This window comes from Rissa tridactyla, chromosome 1 (assembly GCF_028500815.1).
Source record: "Rissa tridactyla isolate bRisTri1 chromosome 1, bRisTri1.patW.cur.20221130, whole genome shotgun sequence".
NCBI classification, from domain to species: domain Eukaryota; kingdom Metazoa; phylum Chordata; class Aves; order Charadriiformes; family Laridae; genus Rissa; species Rissa tridactyla.
This window is the reverse complement of record NC_071466.1, coordinates 83323381-83346618: the sequence shown is the minus strand read 5'-3', so window position 1 is coordinate 83346618 and position 23238 is coordinate 83323381. Positions and strand designations below refer to the sequence as shown.

At 43.2% G+C, this 23238-nt stretch overlaps 1 protein-coding gene across 5 annotated transcripts in view; it reads left to right on the top strand.

Moving 5' to 3' along the window:
* Positions 1-23238, top strand: part of ARHGAP6 (Rho GTPase activating protein 6) — a 343882-nt gene that overhangs the window by 245310 nt on the left and 75334 nt on the right. The window contains exon 1 of one of the 5 annotated variants that reach the window (XM_054186034.1): positions 21040-21900. The exons of the other annotated variants lie outside the window; for them this stretch is intronic. The gene's annotated coding sequence lies outside the window, so the exon portion shown is untranslated. Of the gene's footprint in view, positions 1-21039; positions 21901-23238 lie in introns of those variants that run through there. 5 annotated transcript variants of the gene reach the window in all.

The following is a 23238-nucleotide window of genomic DNA, read 5'->3' as shown; positions in this document are numbered from 1 at the left end:
TGTTCTCCCTATCTAAAGTTAGATTCAGTTATGGTATAAGTTCGTGGTGTGTATTAGGTATATCTCTACTTTTAGGTACTTTTTTGCAGATTTACATTATAAGACAGCGTGTATAATTTGGTATATCGTAGCTTTTCAAAACACAGTGCGACCATTTCTCAGGATAGCATGTTTATTCTTCTCGATCGCTGTGCTATTTTTGGTACAAAGTGCAACACCTCAAGCTCATCTTTTAAATCCCAAGGTCAAAAAAAAATAATGTCATTTTGGTTTGCGGTTGGGGTTTGTTTTTAAGTGTTCTTATTCTCTGCTAGTTACACGCTTTTGTTTTTCCAGTTAAGAGTGCTCACGGAAAAGGCGGGTTAATGGAGGCATGCACGGTTGACTACAGATGGATTGATTTTTGAAAGCAAGTGAAAATGCCTAAAATACTTTAGCTTTTTTCCTGATTTCCTGGTCTCTGAGAGAGAAGGAAAAGAATGAAATTAAAACCAGCCTTACAAAGAGCTCTCGTGCAGTGGTGATGGGGTTTGTGTTTTGTCTCTTTTCCAGTGGTGATAAGAAATGAGTTCTAAGATATAGAAAGAATGAGATTTGTGGCTTTTTCCCAAGTAAAAGCATTAGTGAGCTTTAACTATAAGATAGGGAGAAAAGCCATGAGCTAAAAATTGTGGAAACTTGTCGCACTGTTAGAAGAAGCTGTTACAATCTTCCTGCCTTCTGCATCACAGTCAGCACTATATTGCATGCTCAGTTTCTTTTAAACATAAAAGGGCATGTTATAACTCTGTCTGTTGCAAAAGCCATGATGTTAGTGTGTTTATATTTTCCTGCAGGATGCAAGGTCCTGCAAAGTATAGCCTTCCCTCTGTACAGCATTGCAGAGTTTGTTAGTACACGTTTCTTCCTCTGAAATTCCATGTAACTTCGTGAAGCTTTGACAGGCCGTACTCAAGGCTGTATTGATATGATAGAACTGCAGTAAGAGATCTGATCTGACAGTCATCCACCTGCTTTAATTACAAATTTGTTGAAAATTTGATCTTCTGCTCCAATCTGACAGAAGCTAAACTGATACAAACCAATTCCAACCTGACAAGAGTGTGACTGCGCAGAGAGATACATTGATTTAACTAACACGCTCTCTGGCTGTAATGGCTTAGGGGAGAGGGGGGAAAAAAGGCTTTCTTATTATTTCCTCTCGCTTTTTCTTGTCAGTGGGCTACCGTGGCTCCAGAGGCATGTCCAGGAGCAGATGGGGAAGCAGGTTCATGGGATACGTGGGCAGGTGGGGATTCCCCAGCTGCTGGCACTGCATCAGTTGGCTGGGATTTGCAGGATGCCGAGGCTGCTCAGGCAGGTTTGGTTGTTTGCCGACCCGCGGTTGTGCAGGTTGAGCTGGCATTGGTGCCGTGCCGCTGGTAAAGCTGGGTACCGCCTGGGGGTTTGCATCAGCTGGCGCTGGAGTGCCATGAAGAGTGTGTGTTGGAGAGGTGGTAGGCTCTGCATTTCTGAATGCTGCTGGACTGCAGGTGGTAGCGTTGGTTGATGATGTAGCCAGATCCCATTGAATCATAGCCATAGGATGGATGCACAGATGGAGAAAGACACACACTTTATTGTGTTCTCACTGTTACTTAACATGCATACTGTGGTGGCACATAGAGGCTCCAGGGATGAGATGGTCCCTGTTATCCTGTTCAGACCATATTATAAAAGCTTTTGACCAAAGTTTTTCTTTACTGTGACTTGATGGTCTGCATCTTTTCAAACCACAAAAACCCACGATTATATTCTCCAATATGGGGAGCATATTCTTTTATTATATACCCCCTTCCCCACGTGGGAGGATAGTATAATAGAAGCATAATGGAAGAAATGTGCAAAATACTTACTGATGTGGGATATTTAAGGGGAATGTGTCTGTACACCTCAGTACAATGCCATACCTGTCTACGTGGAGTATTGCCTCATATATTGTCTTCCCTCGTGTTCCAGCTGTGGAGCGCGCAAGTATGAGTTTCAGTTGCTTCCTCCTAACTTACGTCCCCATGAGGGTACTTAGGTTTTTCACTTTCCAGGTGCCTTGACGTGGCATTTGGGTGTTCTTGTAATAAATGTAAGCATTAGTGCAGGAGTAATACGCCTCTATAGACGTATTCAGAGACAGTCAATATCTATGGCAGTCTGTCAGTGATGGAGATTTTGAGGATTGTGTATACAGAGAAAAGCAGAAGAAAATTGAAATGTGATACCTGGGATCTCATATGGCTCTGGTACCATTTCAAAGGTGTTAGTACCTTCTGAAGAGGGTATTCCTTCCTCCAAGGAAGAAAAGGAGACAATGATAATCCACAGGTATGTGATCTTAGCATATTTGCTTGCCTGAGAGCAGATGGCAGAGCCAAGCATTGCGTTGATTGTGCTGTTATATTCTGAATCAGTTGTAATACCTATGATGGCATCATTTTTTAGAGAAGGTTTTCAATATCCTTCGTGTGCTGAACAGCATGCAGTAGTACAGTTTATGTAATTTATGGCAAATCAAATATGCAGATCGTAAAACCACAGGGTCTACTGGGATGTCTTTCAGGTGAGCCAAGAGTCTGGAATCCATGAAGTTTCTAGTCTAAAGTTGCCTACGTGGAGACACTGGTCCAAAGTCAGCAATTTTGAGAAATCCTGAATTTGTTAAGTGAAACTAAGGCAGGCAGAGTCATTTTGGTAAATGTAATTTTTTTCAGTCTTTTTCCCATTCCAGAACCTCCTGCTGTAACACATTTAGAAACTTCTGCTGTGTACCTGATCTGAGCTGAAACTACATTTTAAAACCATTGCCATTTCATGAGAATGAATACCTCTGTGTTTCCAGTTCTGTTCCAACTTTGCTGCTGCAGTCCACAAGGTTAAAACTTAAAGCCATCTCGTCTTAGAGGAATGGGAAATATTTTTGTACTAGCTAAAACACTAAAGCGGGAAAAATAAAGCAGATATCATAGTTTCCAAAATCTGTGTTTCTCTTTTCCTAATGTAATGATCAAGTTTTCTCTTACGCGGATAACCTTTTCCAAATACTCAACACTTCTGAACTTTCTGATTAGGTACAGGCAAAAAGTACTCCCTAAAACTGGGCAAGATTTTTTTTGTTTTCTATTTTTGCCCCCTTCGTTTAAAGGATAACACAGGCTTTTATGACTGTGGAGTTGCCTGAATACAAATGCACGAACAGCTCCCATTTGTAGGCACGTTCCTTTTTTGTACAATACAGCAAAACCGGAATTTAATTTACTGCATGAACTTCCATGTTCAAAACAACTTTCTGGACTGATAAACCGGGACTGACACTTGAAGGTATTCCTTGTAGTTGATGTGGTTTCATCTCCTGAGCCTGTTTTGAAATGAATCTTCTCTGTGCGTGAAGACCCGGTGGGTCAGGTTCACTTTGCAGCGCTCTGGTTTTACATCCCTGGGAGCTGGTTGAAACTGATGTGGGTCAATAATGAATCACTTACTTCCTGCTATTGGGTATGTTAAAGTGAACGAGTATGTCAAAAAGATGAAAATATTTTACGTCCTAGCTGAAGTCGATAAAACCAGGATGCGTTGGATGGGGAGCAGCTAGAAAAGGAAACTGTAAGATGTATTTTGCTTACCTTGGTGTTACAAAGTGAAATTACTCCTCAGTAACATAGCCGTTCGCCTGGGTCTTGCTGACAGTCTTTGAGTTCATGTAGCGAACGTAGCGGTGACAGATTTGTCTCGCTGAGTTTACTGGTAAGCCATTATGGTTAGGATTTTTCGGGCATGAGCTTTCTCATCTCCACTTAAACATATAAGGCAATTGTCTCATACCTCGCTGTAGTCGACAGAAAGAGCGAGCACCTCTTTAGGTCAAAGCATTCCCTTCGAGGATGTGGGGATGGGTGGGATGAGTTGCTAAATAGCTCAAGTTCGGCCCTACAAAACCCAGCCTACATCTATGATTCAAGAGAATAGTTGCACACAATAGATAGCAAAACTGCTTAAACTAAGCATGTACGTAAATGTTTTGCTGACTGGCAGATTTGCTTTCTGTCTGAAGTCGTTAGGAGCTTATTTTTACATGAAGCATTAGCAGTCAAAACAGTGTTGCTATCTCTACTTCATTCCTATGGAAAGATTAAGAAGATTGGAGGAGTTTGGAAAAGGAATCCAGCCCTTTGGCCCAGAGTGGCTGCCAGCTCTGGCACACCCAATAGTATTCCAGGTCTCAGGGAGGGTGAGTTTTCATCTACAGTACTAATCTTTTTCCTTGTCTATTCATGAAAGCAGGATAATCTTCAGAAAGCAGTAATGGCACAGAGCTGTCAAATGCAGTGTGTTAACTCTGGGACCAAGATGGGGCGACTCTTTGCTAACGCTCCCCTACGCGTGCCGTAGGTGCCTCTGCGGTGCTGCAACGGGGCTCTTCTCCGGCTTCCTGACCATGGTCTCAGCCAGCTGTGTGTGCTCGATGCCGTGGTGAATCAGGTGGAAGGGGGCTGTGGTGTGGGGGTTAGGTGGGTCCTTGCACCGAAGGGGTCCCTCCCTGCTGGAGGACAGCTCTCAGAGCCAAGGTCCTTCCCCAGCCGGTGGCACTGCCTCATGGATCAGACAAGACATTCCTGAGAGGTTGCTAAAATTAACCCTGGTGAGAGCGTTTAGCGTACAGACCAGCTAAATCTTTGGAATTTTCACTTCGTAGTTCTGTAGGTGTGTGGTTGATGTTGCATCGCAGGGTAAGAAGAGTATTCACTGTCCAGCTTAACAAAACTGAGCGCTGAACTGCTGTTGTAGTCACAACGTGACGGCAATACTCAGTGGTGTAGCAAATGTTGTGCCTAGGAGGCAAGTGGTAAGATCCAGCCCCCTGTCTTTCTCAAATTATAGTATCCGTAACAAGAGGAAAAAGTACTGCTTTGTCTATCATTATATCAGAAAAAAACAAGGCTCATATATTAGCATCTGGATCTGAATGAAAATAAACAATCCGTAGACATCAAGGACAAATCTTCTGCAGTCTGTTTGGAAAGTTGGATCATTCATTATTAAGTATATGGTGGGAATAGCAAATTAGAGATAAAATTCCTTGGGATTTTGGAATTTATCTTGAGACAGAATGCAAATGTTTGAACTTTTTTTGGTTTTGGTCTCCATTATTTCTGCAATCTCTGAGGGCAGTTCCCTTTAATTTTGAAGCCCAGTTCATGAGTACCAAGAGCAAAAGGACTAAATGTCATTTAAAAGTAATGTAGCAATACTTGCCAACAGCACAGCTTTAGTAGATTCTGAGAGAGGAATGTGGGAGCAGTCATAGCTTTAAAAAAACAACAATAGGTTTTAGCAACTGGAGAATCTGCAAAAATATTTGAGCTGTGCATGATCCCTTCTTGCTGTGTTGAATTTTTGCTCCCATGGTTTTTTGGGGGCTGGGTTGTGTTGTTTTTTTTGAGAAACCTCACAGGAGACGTCCAAGAAAAAAGTTGATAAAAATATTTACTTAAGAGCTGCCTTGAAGACCACTCCCTCACTAGAGTTATAATTTTATTTTCTTCTTTTCCTGGCTGTTTTATCTATCTTAATGCAATTTTGTTCACGGAGCATAGGATTTTGTGCCAAATTTATAATTCACATATCATTTTTTATTATAACGGTGCGGTGTGTTTGTCTTGCTAAAAGTATTCTCTGAAGTGACCTCTCTGGAAAAGTAAGGTAAGGAGGTCATGCTGTCAAAGTGCTGCCATGAGAAGAGGTAAAAAACTGGGAGGCGTTGATATTTCCACTGCAGGAGCCTGTCCTGTTCTCATGGCACTAAGAAATCATAGGTTTTCAGTGAAAAGATTTCTCAGACTCAAAATTCAGTCTTGGAGGAGGAGGATTAGTATCTGTTTACACACCTTTTTAAGCAGTTGCAGGACTGTCACCCATGCCTTACCCAGCGAGTGAGCACCCAGATCTCCATACGGGGAACATCCTCATTCACCCCAGTGAAGAGGAGGAGCAGAGTGGACGGGTGAATTCTTGCATTTGGATCACATTCTGAAGGACTTTTCATTTCCCAGCACTTAATGACTTTATGCTTTTAAAAATAAGGCCCTGAGGTCTTCCATCATTCGTATCATCACAGTTGGGAGTCGAAAAAAAGTCAAGGTATTTTGCTTTTCTTGAAATAAGCCAATTTAGGCCATGTCCTGTGTTAATAGTGCTATGTCAGGTCATGAAAACAAGCTTAAGTTAACTGTGTGGTTTGATAATATTCAGAAGTAATTTCAGAAAACAAAATTTTATGACTAAAATGTCAATTTTGATGTATAAAGCTCTTGGCTTCTGAAGTATTTAAGTATGTATTTTGCCACCAGACATGGTGTTTCTGCTGTCCTGGTGTGAAATTTCAGGACAAAAGAATCCAAGATTTTCATTGTGATAGAAATTAGGTTAATGCACTAATTTTTAAGTGATGTTTTCAATTTTATTACCATTGACCTTATTAAAGTCTCAGTAAGGAAGAACACTAAAGAACTGCTGAGTAAGGCATACTAGGTTAGAATCATAGAATGGTTTGGGTTGGAAGGGACCTTTAAAAGTCATCTAGTCCAACCCCCTGCAATAAGCAGGGACATCTTCAACTAAATGAGGTTGCTCAGAGCCCCGTCCGACCTGGCCTGGAATGTTTCCAGGGATGGGGCAGCTACCACCTCTCTGGGCAACCTGTGCCAGTGTTTCACCACCCTCACTGTAAAATGTCTTCCTTATCTCTAGTCTAAATCTACCTTCTCTTAGTTTAAAGCCATTACCCCTTGTCCTATCGCAACAGGCCCTGCTAAAAAGTCCATCCCCATCTTTCTTACAAGCCCCCTTTAAGTACTGAAATGCTGCAACAAGGTCTCCTTGGAGCCTTCTCTTCTCCAGGCTGAACAACCCCAACTCTCTCAGCCTGTCCTCAGAGGAGAGATGCTCCATCCCTCTGGATCATCTTCGTGGCCCTCCTCTGGACCCGTTCCAACAGGTCCATGTCTTTCCCACGCTGAGAGCTCCAGAGCTGGAGGCAGTACTCCAGGTGGGGTCTCACCAGAGCAGAGTAGAGGGGGGGGAATCATCTCCCTCGACCTGCTGGCCACGCTTCTTTTGATGGAGCCCAGGATGCGGTTGGCTTTCTGGGCTGCGAGTGCACATTGTCGGCCGATGTCCATCTTTTCATCCACCAGTACCCCCAAGTCCTTCTCTGCAGGGTTGCGCTCAATCCCTTCATCCTCCAGCCTATATTGACACTGGAGGTTACAATTGCTTTTACATACCAGGAAAAATAAAAGGCAATAGTAGTGTAGATCAACCCAAAGATTTTCTGTGGCTTACAGTTTCCATGTTCTGTGAGCATTCTTTAATTAGAAGTTGATGTTAATGTTCTGCATTAAGTAGGAGAAAAAAAGGAGGTAGTTTGGTTGGAGGTAAAAGCATGGAGGGAAAAATGCTCATCTGCATTAACTGACTGGGAAATCACACATACCTTTCTTCACCGGTGCAACTAAAGTCTAAAGAAAATCCTTATGCAGCCTAAACTTCCCACTCTGCTCCACTTTCACAGAACCTGCTAGTGCTTTAAGCACTGTTGATCCCCTTTTGCTTCCTTGTGGATGTAAGTGAGAATATTCCTTCTGCTGTTGCTTGTCAAGGAGTAATGGGATCATCTTCTCTATCCTGGCAAGGAGTGAATTTCAAAGGGAATAGCTTTCCCTTTGAAAGGTCATTTTCTCTGGGCTAAAGGAAAAAGAGTAAATAGGCAGCAACAGCTCCTTGTTACACTTCTCAAAGTAGGAAAATAAACTGGGTAGATTATAGGCCTGCTTATTTCATTTCCCTTTCAAAAATTGAGGAAAATGTCAAACTGTTCTCTTGCCCCAGGAGAACAGCAGGGAGGGGCTCAGAGACAGTGGGATCTCCCCTTAGGAACTGGGAAGGTGTAGCCATCAGGGACCCCATAGTGCCAGAACAAGTCCTTCGCGGATTTTTTTCTTTTGTTCTAGTGTCAAAAGATTCAGGCAGGCATGAAAATAGAAAAAAAAAAAATGTACTGAGCTGAAAAATCTGGTTTAAAATGTGCCATGAGGAGAGTGCTGCTACTGTGCTCTTGCAGAGCTAAGGACTGCCAACAGTTAAATTTGTTGCAAGTCGTATACAACAGGGTGGCCAAAGGAAAGATATCCTTTGTATTTTGAGAGATTTACCGATTTGGCTGTCATCGCACAGCACACGTCATCTTGTGCGTAAAGTCCCACTGGCTGCGAGTGGGTGAAAGAAGCGCTTACCACTGTCTGCAGATAATCCTAGTAGCTGCATCTGTCTTTGTTAACTGGAGCGTACAACTTCCTAGGTAATTTTAGAGAGGCACCCCCACTGGCTGCTTTTTAAGAAAACAGCATCAAATGAAAACAAAAGTATAAATCAGCTGTGTAGAAACAGACTTGCCTGACTTGGGATACATCGAGTCTTCTGTCATTTGACCTTAATCTAGATGAAGCTCAGGTGAAGCTCGATGCCAATTGTAAGAGCAGTGTGAGCCAGTCAGTAGGACTGAGAGTACCTTGGAAAGACTTACCTAACATAGACAAATGCTAATTGATGGTATAGCACTGATATTAATGATAAATGTTAGTTATTTTTTGTCGTTAGTTAAAACTTTGCTGCTACATGGTACACACACAAGTTCACTCTTACAGAAGTATTTCACATAGCCTGGGCAGGAAGAATAAAACACAAAATGTAGTATTACCTTTTTTTGGTACAAGTTTGAAGAATTGACCTGATCGGTCACGGGCAAGAATCTCTTCTTTTTTGTTTGCATTTCCAAGGTGAGGCAGTAGGCAGCACAGGTCTAGCATGACCACTGAAGCAGAAGGAGAGGAAAGGGGATGCTTCTCTCTCTCTCTCTCTCTCTCTCTCTCCCCTTGCTTTACTCTTGACAGTAAAGCTTAACTTCTTCTCTTACTTAGGACTTATCGCAGTGTGTGAGTCACTTTCTTTGAGATGCATAAATGCCATGACTGCAGGTGTATCTGCCCTTCTGCCTCCTGCTCTGCTCTCTTTGGCCAGGTCTACACAGAGAGATGGAACCATGTCAGAGAGCATCCTCCGGTGCTGGGGCTTGATCATCTGTGCGGTTGGGTTGTCACCAGTGTCTCTAATGTAGCTAAGGTCCAGACCGACTCTCCAAAACATGGCATATAGAGTTAACACAGGCCAGGGATTATGCGTTTGGACATGGCCACGTTGGAGAGGGAGGCAGTTTAATAGTGTGGATTAAGGCCGTTCCCTGCCAGCTGGGTCACTGCCAGGGCACAAGCCCAGGCACGTGTAGTTTGCAAATAGAAATTTCGGCCTCTGGTTATGGGCTTGTGGTTTTCTCCATCCTGAACTGAAATTGCTCAATTCCTCAGCTCTCACCCTGAGCCCCTGAGCAAAAGTACCTATGGTCTTGGTCAACTGTCCTTACCAACAGCGATAAGCCACAATATTGGGAACATCACAGGGCTGCTGAAGCTTAGCAGATGACTGAGCCAAGGTAGGTAACCACAGAATGGTTTGGGTTGGAAGGGATCTTAAAGACCATCTAGTTCCAACCCCCCTGCCATGGGCAGGGACACCTCCCACTAGACCAGGCTGCTCAAAGCCCCATCCAGCCTGGCCTTGAACACTTCCAGGGATGGGACATCCGCAGCTTCCCTGGGCAACCTCTTCCAGTGCCTCACCATCCTCCCAGTAAAGAATTTCTTCCTGATATCCAATCTAAATCTACCCTCCTTCAGTTTGAGTCCATTACCGCTTGTCCTATCACTCCACTCCCTGATAAAGAGTCCCTCCCCAGCTTTCCTGTAGGCCCCCTTCAGGTACTGGAAGGCTGCTATAAGGTCTCCCCGGAGCCTTCTCTTCTCCAGGCTGAACAACCCCAACTCTCGCAGCCTGTAACCATACGTGTGCTCTTCGACTGGCAAAATGCTTTGTAAATACATTAATTTAAACTTTCATCACGTTCACGTGGTGAACATGTCTACCACATGGTGTCTTTCGTTAACTGCAAGTTAATAGTGCTAACACAGATAGTAATTGCACTGCAGTTGATGTGTTGTCACTCGTTTGGCTGCATAAGCTTGATTACATACATGCTCCTTGACTCCAGAAATGTACATCATCTCCCTTCGCGTGTGTAGCCACTGCTGTACCACCAGACCGAGGTCGTGTCTCAGCTCCCAGGCCCAGACTGTGCCTGGGTCCTGGCTCCACACCGGCCCCCTCCCTGCAAAGAAACCGGGGCGGGTTGGTCAGACGGGAGCCTTGGTGAAACCCTGCAGCTTCCCCATCAGCACTGTCTGGAGTGGGGTGAGTGCCATGGTGTGTCACCTTACATAAAATATAAGTAAAAATATTTGTAAAATATAAGCATCCGTTGTTGATGGACATGAAGCTGTGCTTGCTCTTCAGGCAGGATTGACACCTCCTTTGGGGAACGGTGGGGTCTGTCTCCACCAGCACTTACAAACCTTCCTAAAATCTTCATAGCGCAATGCCATACAAACAGGGGCAGTCAGGGACATTCACTGTGACAGTAGCAGTGGCAAGGAGAGGTTAGCTCTTGACCCACTGGAAAACAATCCACCTTGTAAAAGACCACGTAACTGTATCCTACGTGTCCCCCCTTATGCTCAGGCCCGGTTGCCACTTTTCTATGGAAACTTGTTAAATATGTAACAAAATAAAACAGGTGATAACTTGTCACAATGTGTTATGAGTTTCGGTTGGTTTTTATTTTGGGTTGTTTTTTTTTTTTTTAGTTTTGTTTGCTAATGCATTGGCAGGACACAGCGGGAATTTTGCAGGCTGGCCAAGCTCAGCCAGGCACGTACGGTAACTCAGCCTGGGTGGGAAGTGGGAGGCACAGGAGAGAGTTAAAAGGTCCTCATCCTTGTAGTAGTCTTTTTTCCTGCTTTTCAACATGCAACAAATGAGTATTCTCATTCTGTTAATACCGTTTTGGTAATTAACTGCTCTAAATGTGTGGTGGTTTTCTCTCAAACCACCATTGCATTACAGATACGAATGTGCATGCTAACACACACACACATCTGCTTCCGAATTTTTTGTTGCTGTCCCTGCTGGCGAAACGTGCTTACAGGTTCAGCAGAGCCCCAGCTGTATCTGTGTGCCGCGCTGGTTTCCCTTGGGTTGTTTTAGTGGGGAGGCAGAGGCCAAGATTTAGAAAACAGGTCTAGATCCAGCACAGCACAAAACCCACAAGATGGCTTAGATGAATGTTTCTTGGCTTGAGGAGTTTGAAAATCTGCGGTGGCTGTCAGCAGAGCCGATAAATTTTCCATCCTTGGCTTTAGGTAGTAACGCAATGCTATGGGCCAGGTAAGTGTCTGCTCTCTGGAGATGATCTTCTGTTCAGAAGATGCGTATCTACACAGAAGGTACCTCCTATGCAAAGTCTGTGGGAAGGCCTGTAGTGTCACTGAGAGCGAAGGAGCAGATTCTGACTGCGTTTACATGAGGGCAAATGCTAAGTGATTTAATAGCCTTATTAATTCAAACTGGAATGAGCAAATCTGGTGATCGGGTCAGTGGGAAGCAAACACTCAGTGTAATTTTTTTACAGTCAAAATGTGGGTCCTAAATTATGAAACAAGATACTCAAATAAAAACATGCGGTAGCATCCTGATTAATAATGTGTTTTCTTCAACAGCAGCGTACTACGAACTGACCTTTCAAGCATTTTGTTGTAAAAAAATTTTCCTGTGTTTATTTCAAGCATAATTGGGCTGATTTTCTGCCAGCGTAATGTAAACCTAAGCAGCTGTAGGTACACAGATAAGTAGGCTATCAAAAGCTTTTTGTGCATCTTGTGTTAGTAAGCACAAAGAAGAAGAAATTTTATTTTTTTATTTTTTACTTTGGGGGTTGCAAAGGCAGTCAGTGGTGTTGTGTAGGACAGGTCTGTACAGCCAGCCCAGGGCTACATTATACAGCAAAATAGTTGTCTGCTGAGAGGCTGTGCTATTTGATGACAAAAGTGTTTGGGAGAAGGACAGAGTCATCCCTTGCGGTGCAGCCAAGCCAGTGGGACAGCTTGGACAGCCATTTTCTAGACTTACCCACTGCAGGTGGGTAAAAAGGGAACACACAGTTTACAGTCTTTAAAATCATACTGCATCTGAAACACCATATGTTCTGTAATACAGAAGAGTTATTAAGCAGAAGATAAATGACAGTCCTTTCCCCTCCTCATCCCTCTGATTTATTGTTGTATTCTTTTGTGACATTAATAGGTGTCTAGTGTCTCGTTTGCCTTCGTATAGCAGTTCTCTTGTGCGAGTCCTGGAGGGCTGAAGGGGCAGAAAGGGGAGTAGTTACCACAAAGCAGTAGGACTAGGGAAAAACATTGAAGAAAAATAGAAAAACACGGTTAGAAACCTAACGCTGGTGACAACTGAGGTTGACTGTGTGCCCTCGTGGCTTTCCCGTCAGCTGACTCCTGAGTCCCAAGGAGGGGGATGACAGCCTTTAAGGGAAGGAGAGCGGGTTGCGCTGGAGGCTGTGGCTGCAGAGCTGCCTCTCTCAGCTCTCCCTCTGGAGAGAAGCTGTTGGTCTCTTGCAGTGACAAACTTCTCAAGGGACAGTGACAATGTGGTAGGCTGGATGGTTAGCTCATCGCTAAGTTCAGTAACGTTTATCACACATTAGTTTCTATTGCAAAAAAACTTAAATTGATTGTGTGAGGTGATACGGTTGAAGCAATTAGGTAGTCTGGAACATAGCCCAGCTCTCTTCTTCAGTGAGAGAAACGAGCTGGGTCAGTGCCTCTTCCCTCTCCCTTCCCCTTCTTTCTGCACCCTCCTGCCCTCTCTCTCTCCTAGGTTGCTGAGAAAGTTTTTGTCTGGGTAATCTAAAGTTTTAAAAACTGTTTATCTTGCACAGTCTGAAATGCTTCTCGTCCTCTCACCCATGGTACAGTGAAAAAACAAGTAGGCACATTTTGTAAAGACATCTTTAACAGAAGACATGATGGATGGCTCTTAGAATTACTTCTGTAACTACCAGAAGAATTGAAAATAAATGAGAACTTGGGACATGCAGTCACGCTCTAATAGTTGGCATCTTAGTCTTTTACCTTAGAGCTTAAGGCTTGGGTACAGGAGTTTACTCCTCTCTTTGTTGTGCAACTATTTGTATAAAACAACTAATCCAAGTAGAACTTGTTGATTCTCATCAGGAGCAATGACAGGAAACAATATTAAAAAACCCCTAAGACTTTCGAGGTTGGTAGAAAATCTGTATTGCGTTGGAATAGTGTACAATAAACTTGGTCTTCATAGACAGACATTTCAGGTGTCAGAAACGAATGTTTCTTATGTGCTTTTAAAGACTGCATATTGTTTTATTGTGTGCTTTTCTGCACATCCATAAAAGACTATATGGGAAAGAAAGAGTGAAATTAAGTTCCAGAGAGAAGTGTTTCAGGATCCTGGGCATTTTTCCACTGAACTTCTCTGTGGAAATCTGGAAAAAGTGTTATTTCAGTTCTCTACAAGAAAATAATGCTCTAACTGTATTTCTCTTTCCCACCATCAATAAACTTGAGAAAATTCTTCTGTAATTATTAACTAGTAGAAAAATGGAGCTTATTTTGGAAAGGGCAATTTAGGAGATTATTTGCGTTTAAACAGAGTACTCTTGGAAGTGTGAACTGTGGATGGTATTTCTACTATTGTCTTTTGGTTTGCTTTCAGATAGAAGGCAGATTTAGCCTTTTGGAAAAGATGGGGGAGGAGGACAGCATTAACTGTATCATTGCAATCTGTGGATGCTCTTTGCATTTCTCTATTGCGTGCTTCTCTGTGTAGTCTGATGTAGCCTGAATGCTTTCCGTATAGGACGGACTGGCACTAACCAAGTCCCTAATGGACTTCAAAGAGCTCTGGGTCTTTTCAAGTTTTGGGTTACGGATGGATTTTTGAGAGAAGACAGTAAAAGGCAGGGAAGTTTAAGGCATTAGTAATTTATATTGGTTTCTAATACTCCCTGTTGGTTACATAACACCACATTGCATCACAACTCAAAGTTCAACACACCGATGTTTATGATGAGTATATTATTGTATATTATTGCTTCATCTGGCATGTTATGCTCTGTACCACAGGAAAAACCCACAAAACGCATGATCCTACTTTCAGTGAAGTTACTGCAAATCTGCCATTCATTTTTGTGGGAGTTCACGTCCTTAGTAACAGAATTCATTGGGAAATTTTTGTAGTGCTGGAAACTGCTCTTGTAGAGGTTGGCACCAAATTAGTTGAAAACCAGTAGTAGTATAACTAAAAATTGCAGCCGACTGTTGTTTGTTTCGTAATAGCACAGCGTGTGCCCAGTTCCTAAGGGAAAAGGCTTTTGCAGCAGCTGAAGAATGCAGCCTGTGATCTCCTTCTTCCCAGGGACGCTCCACCCAGCCCCATCGCTATAAATGGCAATTGGACTTCAGGGAATTACAGCAGGCAATGAGCTAAGCAAAAGCAGGTTCCTCTGTAGCTGACATTTTCGATGCTGGGCGTGAAATTAATAAAATGAAGAATGACCTTGAGCTGTTTTTTGGACATTGCAAGGGCTGCAGTTTCGTCTGGGTCTGGACTTTGTAAGGATGGGTTGGTGCAGTGAAGGTAGTGGTGGTCCGACAGGGCCTGATTGGAGCCACTTGTTTTAGAGGACTGTGGGAAGGGCTGCGGCTGAACGAGCACTCGGCCCCTGGAAACTTGTTGGCAAGTTTGCCACAAAACCCCGTGTTTTATCAAGCAGCTGTGGAGGTGGCCACTGTTAAGCATGTTCGTCATGTTTCTGCTGCCTTGCTAGCAAAGGTCAGAGCTTGGAGGAAACTTAGTGGTGCTCAGCAGCCAGGGAAAATGGTATTTAACGAAGGAATTCAGCTCATCTCAGTACACATCTGCAATTTAGCCACAGTATAGACATACATCTCTGAGCTGGCCACAATTAATTGCTTCCCCAAAAATTCGTGTTTCTCACCACTGGTTGGAAGTGGTACTTAGATAGAGATGGCCGTATTTTGAAAGCAATCCCACTGTAGGTCTGGTCTACCCCCATAGCATGATCTGTCAGGATTTGAAACATCCATAATTACTCTGCACTTTTGCCCTTATTGGGTTTAATTACTCTGTCAAATGGAAAGTGTAAAACTTCACGAAGTCTAAGGGATTCCTCAAGGATAAGCTAATTCATTCTGTAATGAACGATGTATGGGTAGTAATAATAATAAAAGTAATAACACCAGTAACATACTCTTTCATTAATTCTGCGCTGTGTGAGAAGTCATAGAGGAAAAGCATGTTTAATGTTTACTCAGGGGAGGGTTTGAATGGAGAAGTGTAAGGGAAGTAGCCTTCTATGGAATAATAAACATAAAGTTATACATTTAACAGATGCTTCATTCTTTATTATTCCCTCAGTTTCCATCTGCGAGCATTATTGGATATTTGTATGCATCTTTACCAAATCGTCTCTTGTATACAGCGTATATGATTCAATCAGTCAGGGTTGTATATTTAATCAGTTGTCAGTCCTCTAAGATACTGAATGCTTCTCTATGACCTAGAACTGTAATAGGAGAAAATACCACTACGGCAAATTTCAATTTGCATTGTGTGGATAACTAGGGACTCTAATGCAGAAGTTCAGACAGGGCTGAGAGCAGTGGGGACAGTGTTACCCTAGATATCTGTGCCACCAGCAGAAATGTGCCGGCTCCATCCTGCGGCAGCCCAGTTACCTCTGGGCAAGGAGCAGCTCAGGGAGCTTGCCCATGGTTTTCCTAACTCCAGGAATTCTAGCTGCACGCTTCAAAGGAAGAACCACTCGGGTCCTGAGAAAAGCAGAGCGACAAAAACGGCTTTAAAATCATCAGATGGAATTCAGAAGAGCGTTTAAGTTACTTTTTCTCAGGTTCTCGCTTTCCAAAAGCGCAGAGAGCCCACCTGCAGGCTTCTCTCTGCAACAGATGGAGCTTTACATATTCCTTATGTATTCCTTGCGTAAATGTATACACTGAGATGCACCTGTACTTTCACATACCTCCTGGAAATAAAGCTTTACAGCAAATAGCAAATGCCACAAAATTAACTTGTAAAAATACCGTGAAATGTGAGAGTGTTAACAAATGCCTTTAAAATCAATGTCTTCTTTTAGAAATGTACCCAGTTTTCAACTTGGCCCCTGGAAAGTCGTTCATGTTGCTGAGGATATTTATTCTGTTCCATTTTTTGAATGGGATGCAGCTGTTGAATTCTTCAGACCTGAGTAAAGGCTCTTAAAGAGCTTTATTTATATCGGGGTTTTTTCTGTCCTCCTCTGGTTCTGAACAAACAGCCACAGCTTCAGCTAACGGACATTGTCGTACTGCTGCTGGGCTTATAAAGTCCTGCTGCTTTGCTGGGGTGGCTTTTCTGAAGAGCTGGACCCTTCTGTGAAACGTATGTGTAATTATACTAAAGCGCGTGAGTGTAACTTCCACAGGAGGTTGGCACACGGTCACCCCTCCCCACCCCCTCAGTGCAGCAGCTCCTGTAGGAGATCCCTGGGGATTTGGAGAACAAAGAGTACATCTAAGGCGATCAACTAAAATTGATCTGCAGCCCCTTAGAAGAACATTGCAGTGATACTTAAGTGTATAATCCCTCTTACTTCAAAATACAGGCTTATGGCTTGAGTTTCCCCTGAATAAACTTTGTGATTATTAACGAGCGGTATCAAATAATCTCCTTCAGGTCATTAAAGGGCATAATGCAGATAAGAACTCTTCAGGTCCCATAAACCTCAAAATGAATTTCCTCTCTAGACCTCTGTGTTACCAGAAATCTTTGACAGTAAGCTGAAATGCTGTGATATTTTGGTATTAGTAGAGGGTTTGAACTTTTTGATAACGAGTTCAAAACCAATATGCTGTGCTGCTACGTGTCTGTGGGGTGGGGAGCTCTTCCGACGGTGATAGTGTGACCCAGCAGCAAACCTAACCTGGTGACCAATTGTTGATTTTAGGAGGATACTGCAGTGAAAGCTCTTTAACTTCCCGTGTCTGCGTGCCTTTTTTTAGCAAGAGCTTCAGACCGGCTCTTAAAACCCCTACTCTCAGTTCCTTCTTTTTTCACTACGCACTTTCCTCAATCGATAACGAAAAGTAAAATGCAAAGAGGTTTATGTGGACCTTTCAGCTGAGTAATATATATTTTAATTACAGTATTAATAATGTCGATAAGAGGAGGTGAACAGCTGCCATGGCCACTTGACACAGATTAAAATAATTGGATTGGGGATGTCTGCTAGGTTGCCGTTTAAAATTTTAAATAGGAGCGGAGAGCACTTGGCAGTCACCAACAAAAGCATGCGGGGGGAAGAGGAGAGAAGAAATAGAAGAGGAGGGTAAGAAGAGGACGTTGGAAAGCTTTCATGCTGTTCATTCATCTAAAAATAGGCTTTCAGTCTGCCTCTGAGTTTGTTTATGTTTATGTCCTTCATTTGGAGACTGTGGATGGAGATGTGTCTTTTCAGCTGCTTTGGGAGCAGAGCCTGCACTCTTTAAAGCCTTAGTTTCAGGAACGGGACTTGGAGCCTTGTAGACGCGGGTGGTTGTGTGTGTGTGTGAGCTGCTGCCAGCTTCTCCCTGGCCGTGCTGCTCCCTCTAAGGCTTGGATGAGGTCCTTGCTGCACCCTCTTCTCACCGAAATACTCTTGTAAAATCTGGTGCATCATTTTCCAAAACATCATTTGAATCCGTAGTTCTGTGTACGCGCTGCTTCCTGTCCGGGAAATCTAAACATGCCCAAAGATGGGAGTTTGCGCTTGTGGTTCAACCACCGGTAACGTATGGGCTGCACCTAATGCCTGACACTGCTCATCACGTGTGGGTTTTAGAACTTCACTAACAGGAAAATCAGCTGTACCAATTTTGTAAAAGCAAAGCTGTAGAGTGGAATTTTCAAGGTACTGCGATGACTCAGAATAAGTTTGAATATACTTTCAAAAGTCTTGGAGAAAAAATAGTGCATCCCCTTCTCCTGTTATTCAGAGATTGCAGCAGCACTAGCATGTCTAAGCAAACCCAGCTTTGGTTCCTCCAGGATTGTGACCGTTTCTCTTTCAGCTCTCCATTAACTTACCGAAGTCTCTGCAACTCCTTCCGAGGTTTTCTTCTTATAGAAGCAAGGATGGTGCTGCATATTCTCTCTTAATCTATCTCACTGTATGGGCTTTTATTAGAGTTTGATATAACTTGTCAGAGTATGTACGTCATCTGTTTTGGAGTCATCAGTTTCTGCTAATGGCTAACGCTTAAAATCATGAGAAAAAAAAAACTGAGTTAAATATATTTAATTGGGGTTTATTTGCTTTCTGCTTTTTAGAGTTTCTGAGGCACAGGCAGACAGTCTCTGGAGCCGACGGGGTGTTTTGTGGTTACTGGACCAGACAGCTCAGATATAATTAAAGTGCCTTTTTTGCATATGCAACTTGCTGCTGCTTCTGTATTTTCACAGGTCTTAGGATCACATCAAGCGTAAATCTAATTGAGGTTGTTGTACTTCTCTTATTTATTTTTGAGTGAACTGTCATCTGAGCTTAATGTGTATAACCTTGAATGACTGTGGATGCCCAGTTTATCTCTGGGGCTCCCCAGTATAGCTTAAAAGGAATACAGGAAAGGCAAAAGTGGTCAGCATTTTTCAATTACTTTTCATGGAAATACGAAAATGAAATGTGTTTTTATTCAAAATAGCTTTGCCGTGTCTCCTGGAAACTATTCTGCAGGGGTTTTTTATACCCCAGGTTCTTTTTAATGAGCCATAAGGGACTTTTCACAGTGCAGTGCCATCCCTGGAGGTGAAGGAAGCGGACTTCCCAGGAACCCCTGCTCGCGAGGGGAAAGGTGGCCAAGCACGCAAGGCGCTTGAATCACAGCTCCCGTGAGGCACACTGGGGTGTTTGGGACTGAAAACATCTTAGCTGCAGACTTTTTTGAACTCTTTGACGAAGCCATCATTTTTTTTCCACAGAAAACTTGTCTTTCATGGGTATTTTTTAAGACAAAACCCTGATTTTTTCCACTGAAAAAAATGAGATTTTAGGTCAATTCTGTTTCTGAAGCTATTTTTGACAGTCCCGTGAGGCTTTTGTGGCCAGCATTAGTTATTGGTGTAACAAGAGATCAGCCAGAGGAATTCTCAGCTGCCTGCTAATTTGGTTCTCCTAATCCTGCACCCCTCCAAAGTGAGAGTCAAGTCCTTGGAATTATGCATAATTAAGAAACAAATTAAAAGTCCCGTACTGCTTATCTGTGAATGACAGAGTTACAATATCAAAATCACTTAACCGGTTTCTCAGTGAGAGTTTAGGCCAAGCTCATTTTAAAGTTTTAAGATGAATATTTTTGAGTCTTGTGGGAATAGATTAATTCAAAGTAGACAACAGCAGTAGTTAATTTTTTTCCATTTTGGTGCTGATACAGTATATTCTATATAACTTCTCCTTAAACTGCAAGCACTTTGTATTATAACATTCCATCCTGAATAGCATATTTTTAAATATAAAGCTGTGCATTGGTGAAAAAAAAAGTAGTCTGAAACGGGGAAAAATAATTCCCCAGATGGACTGGTAGCTAATAGAAATGATATAAAAATAAGATCATCTAGGTGTAGACGGTGTACCCCAAAGGACCCTGATTTTTTTTGCAGAGAACACTGTTAGCTACTGAACAACCTGAAGAACCCTGGTCCAAAGCAGAACTCAACAAGTATTTCTGGATGACTCAGTTTCTGAGAAGAAATCCCTTGCTGGCTGTCAACCTGTGCTTCCAATAAATAGGAATTGGAACCTATAGTTACAATAAATAGTTCCAATATAGTTCCACATTTTGTATCCCAGGTAAAGGAACTTAACCTTGTCTGGAGCTCATAAATACAAGGGGGACAGGCTAGTTAGATTCTTCGCAGCCACTCTATTTTAGCTCTTTGCAGGCTACCAAAAAAAGATTTTTAGATTTTTTGCTTGCAGGCCGGCTGCTGTGCAGAGCCTGGAAATGGCAGTTCCTTCATCGCATGGTTCGAGTGAGTGGGTTCATGAAGGAGCACGTCCCCATTTCCAGTTATATAAATCGCAGAGTTTTGCTCATTAGGGGAAACCTCAGGGAATAATGGCACAAGGGATATATGGGCTGAAGAAACTTATTTTTGAAGAATGATTGCAAGAACTACAAATGTACAGCATAATTATGAGGTGGCTAGCAGGACACTGATCTCTGGCTACAGCATTTTGACGCGGCGAGAGAAATCTATGGAGAGAGAAATCTGGGTTTGTGTTGGGATTGTGCAAGCAAAATCAGTGACACTACCTTTCTGAGAAGGTTATTCAGCTATCTTTGCAGCTGAGACAGCTCTTGCCCGTGGAAGTCTTGTATGGTATAATGCTTAGTGTGCCACAGGTGGTCCTGAGTGGTCCTGAGCACCACTTAGCCCTGGGTGGTGGCCTGGAAAGAGACTGGAAATGGAGGTGAGGAGCTGCATGATTTGAGGATTCGATGTCTGATCTAAGAGGCACTGAAAATGCTGAGGCCTGTGCACTGATTTTGGCTGGGCTGATTGGGCTGATAGGGCTCTGGAATGAGGGACATTGGATGTCTGTGTTTGCCGCTGCCAGGTAGGCACTGGTGGCCAAGGTGTCCAGCCGGGAAGGGCTGCGTGCGTTTTGGAGCTGCGAGCACAAGCCCTCGCGGCCCGGCAGGTGGGGTGGCTGTTCAGCCTACCTTGATTTAGAGATGCACAAAGCATCTGGGTGGGTATATGAGAAAAAAAAAAAATGGAAAAAAAAATTATTTACATAATCTCCCTTGTTGTTGCCATGAACTCTAGCCCGTGATTTCTCCTGTTCTGTGGGCAATCTGATGAAGCGCTAAGTCGTGCCAGCTGAGAAACAAAGTTGTCGCTCTGAATGATGACTTGGTGAAATGCCACATAGGGCAGAGCTGCCATCGAAATCATTGGTGATTCACTGTTTGTTTTTCACAAATTTCCTATGCTCCCTGCCCACGCACTGTAGATGACAACATTGTGTGTGGGGACTGTGAACACGACAGACATTATTTATGAAGCAGTGCCTTTATCAAGGATATTTTTTTTTTTTCCCTTAGCAAACTGTGTGAAATGCTCAGGCTCTGTGTTGCTGTTGTCAAAACCGTGTTATAAACGTAGCCGGCCTGCCTATTTGAGGAGAAGGTTTTCAAAGGTGTTTTAAAAAGCTGCAAATTAACGGCATGAGAAGGTGAGGCAGAAACCACCGAGCGCTCCTCGCTGTGCTCCAAGGAGCCGCGGCAGCTGCATCCAGCACTCTTTTGGCTGCTCCTGAGAGGAGGGAGAGTTTGGGCAGTTAACAGTCAGTTTTCAGCTTGCACAGCCGCGAGGGAGAAGGATTTTTGAGGGGAGACAAGCCCCTTCCTCACCCCTCCTTGCACTGTCTCGGGACAACTCCTCCGGAGTAAGAAGCGGGGAACCCGGTCACAACTTGTCCCTGTGACTGGGCCGGGCTCTCGGCTTGCTTCGAAGCAGAGAAATTAAAGGATCGAATTTTTCCCCGTACGATTCATGACGTCTGGCAGCAAAAGGTGTCCTGGGAGTCGCAGCTGCTCCAGCTGGGCTCTCTCAGACGCTCGGTACACAGCTTCAGGACAACAACATTATTCTTACCTTATTTTACGAAACGGCGTAGTCGGATTCAAATTCTTAATTCACATCTGGTTTGATCAAATACTAAAAGGCACTGAAGACACAAGGGAACGTAGTTAATGGGTAAGGAAACTGAATAATCTTGTACGTAGTGTGGTAGAGATAAGTGTGATGCAGAACATGTGCTGACTGTGGTGGTCATGGTGACATCGGGTTTAATTCTTTTGTGCTTTAGCTATGTTCGGAGAAAACAGAACAGCTTTGACTCAGTGGAGGGGAAAAAACTGGCACTACTGACCACTTACCGGGCTCTGGAGATCCGTCAGCAAACTGAGAGCCCTCAAATACTGTTTGTTTTCAGACCAGTTTCATGACCTTGCCTGTTTTCAGAGTTGGACCGAGAGGAATGAAACTACGGAATGAGAAGTGGTGTCACATTTTTAAACCAAACTGCATAATTAGGTTGATTTGGATGTGAGTGGCTTCATCAGGGGACTTGCTTTGAAGTCCGTGGTGGCACTTTTATCCTTTTCTGTATGCTCTGTGCATGAAGGCTTTATAACCTAGGCAGTTGTGAACAAAATACGCTGAGGATAAAGGCTTCTTGAAGGCTAATGGCATGACAGCTGCAGCTGCATAGGTTCAGTTTGGCAAATAACAGTAAGCATCAGGTTTTACGGCCGTGACTGTGTTATTGTTGCGTTTTTGAATTTGGGTTAGCTGCGTAGAAGAAAGTAGAGACCAAGAGCTGTTCATCTTCTGGCTCAGTCCGTGAGGAGCTTGTAACTCTAGCAATTGTTTCTGTTTTCCATAACAGTGGGAACTTTATGGGCTATTTTTCCCCTTTCTCGGTCCAAAATAAACGTGCTGCTTAAAAACAAAGAAAGAAGTCGCAGACTGTCTGGCAGGCACGCAGTTTGAACTTGGGGTGCCTCAGGTTGGAGGGACAATTTACAAAATGTACCTTTCTCCTGAAAGTGGATGTTGCAGCACAGTCATTTCATTTGTGTGGATCCATTTCTTGCTTTGGAATGCCGCGTTTTTAACAAGCCTCCACGTTAATAGACAGTGATAAGCGTCATTGTGCTCTTTAGTCGCCTTTCCAGGTGTGTACACTGATGCATCAATCTGACCTATAACTATGTATCCATTCAGAGCAGTTTGTATAGTTCCCGTGTATCTGAGGTGGTTTCCTAAAAAATATTTCAACTCTTGTTTGGTATTTAACTTAATGGCAAATCAGCAGATTCATGTGTGCAAACAGGATATTTTTTTGTAAGAAATGCTGAAGCAGTGCTTCTCGACAAGCTGAAGTATTGGCCTTTGCTGTGCGTTGCAAGAAGAGAGCACACACTTTTTCAATACATAGAAAACAAAGGAAAAATAATTACATATGTAAAAAGTAATGATAATACTAGTGAGTAGTACTCACTAGTACTCACAATATTTTCCCTAATTATT